The sequence below is a fragment of the Ictalurus punctatus genome, chromosome 19 (genome assembly GCF_001660625.3).
Source record: "Ictalurus punctatus breed USDA103 chromosome 19, Coco_2.0, whole genome shotgun sequence".
In the NCBI taxonomy this organism is placed as follows: Eukaryota; Metazoa; Chordata; class Actinopteri; order Siluriformes; family Ictaluridae; genus Ictalurus; species Ictalurus punctatus.
This window is the reverse complement of record NC_030434.2, coordinates 23,603,938-23,606,178: the sequence shown is the minus strand read 5'-3', so window position 1 is coordinate 23,606,178 and position 2,241 is coordinate 23,603,938.

The window sequence follows — 2,241 nt, the reverse complement described above, 5'->3', positions numbered from 1 at the left end:
TTCAAGGTACCAACAAATATCCTGCACCTTTTGATCTAAGTAGGCGTGGCGGATCATAGAAGACCAAACGTTCACTCAGGTACTGTTGCGCGGGACCGTTCAGTGCTTTATAGATCAATCGTAGTATTTTACAATTAATGCATGATTTCACTGCGAGCCGATGCCGTGCGGATAAGATCGGGGTGATGTGGTCGTTGCATTCTGGACTAACTGGAGTTTGTTCTTGCTCCTACTGGAACATCCAGACAGTAAGGCATTACAGTAATCTAGTCTAGAGGTGACGAAAGCATGAACTATTATTTCTGCATCGTGTAGTGACATTATATTTCTTATCTTAGCAATATTTCTGAGATGAAAGAAGCCTATCCTAGTAATATTATCTACATGAGCTTGTAAATAAAATATATAATGTATATTAATAAAATATATAAATGAAAGACTGGAGTCAGTAATCACACCGAGGTCTTTTACTGCTGCACATGATGAAACAGAAAGTCCATCCAGAGCTACTGTGTAATCGGAAAGATTACTTCTAGCTACACGTGGTCTGAGTACAAATACTTCTGTCTTGTCAGAATTAAGTAAGAGGAAGTTAATAAGCATCCAACGTCTAATGTCTTTTACACTTTCCTCAACTTTATTAAGCTGCTGTCTGTCCTCTGGCTTCGCTGAAACATACAGCTGTGTATCATCAGCATAACAGTGGAAGGTAATTCCGTGTTTATGAATAATTTGACCCAGAGGTAGCATATATAAAGTAAAAAGTAATGGGCCTAAAGCAGAACCTTGTGGAACACCAAACTTTACCTCGGTATGCGTGGAGAAATCGCCGTTTCCTGCTAGCGATCAGTCTAATAAGACCTGAGCCAGGAGAGGGCCGTTCCCTTAATGCCAACAACATTTTCAAATCTATCAAGGAGAATAGTGTGAGCTTTAGTATCAAAAGCTCAAAAGTCAAGTAACACACGCAACGAAATGCAAAACTGATCAGAGGCCAGTAGAAGGTCATTTACTACTTTAACCAGCGCTGTCTCTGTGCTATGATGAGGTCTAAATCCTGACTGATACATTACATGAATGTTATTCCTGTGTAGGTACGAGCATAACTGCTGTGCTGCAACCTTTTCTAAGATCTTGGAGAAAAAGCGGAGATTTGATATAGATCTGTAGCTCGACAGTTGAGACGGGTCAAGGTCATTTTTTTTTAATCAGGGGTTTAATAACTGCTCATTTAAATGATTTAGGTACATAGTCAGTGCTAAGGGAAGAATTGATTATATTTAGAAGGGGTTTGATTACTTCTGGAATAATCTGTTTAAAGAAACATGTAGGTAAGGGATCTAGTATACAAGTTAATAATGATAATGAGTCTTTATTGGTCATATATACATTACAGCACAGCGAAATTCTTTTCTTCGTATACCTCAGCGTGTCAGGAAGTTGGGGTCAGAGTGCAGGGTCAGCCATGATACAGCGCCCCCTGGAGCAGAGAGGGTTAAGGGCCTTGCTCAGGGGCTTGGCAGCTTTAACCTCCGACCTTTCAGTAACCCAGAGCCTTAACCGCCAAGCCACCACTGCCCCCCCCCAAGACACCACTGCCCCCCCACCCCCCCACCCCCCACTGCCCTGTTACTGATGATTTCGCTGAAGAGATTAATGAAGCTAGTGCGGTCTCTCTAAGGGGAGTAAAACATTCTAATCATCGATCTGCTATTGCTACATTATCATCTACAGGGTTAGTTATAAAAGTGTCTGGTTTTAATTTAATGGTCTGAGTTTTTGTCTAATATTTTCAACTTTACCAATGAATAAATCCATGAAATCTTCGCTGCTATGTAATGATTGTGTGCCTGTTTCGGTGGTGATCTTATTCCTAGTTCATTTTGCTACAATATTGAATAGGGATCTAGGATTATTTTTGTGATTTTCAATTAGGGTGGGGAAATAGATTTAGCAGCACTAAGAGATTCTCTATAGCTCAGGAAGATAACACACAGTCGATAGAAAGCACCGTGGCCGACTGCGATGCAGGAAATTGTCATGTTTCGGTATTTTTAAAATAAATAAATAAATAAAAATGCAATACATCCCAGGTTCTACGGTTTATTATAGAAAATGGTCTACGTCTTCTACTTGGAGTCACTTAATTGCACCTTTAATTTTGAGTTGAAGTTGATGTTGCTAAATGTCATGCTAAAAAAAATATATTTTGGTGTAAAGTGTTACCTCAACAATGTTGCT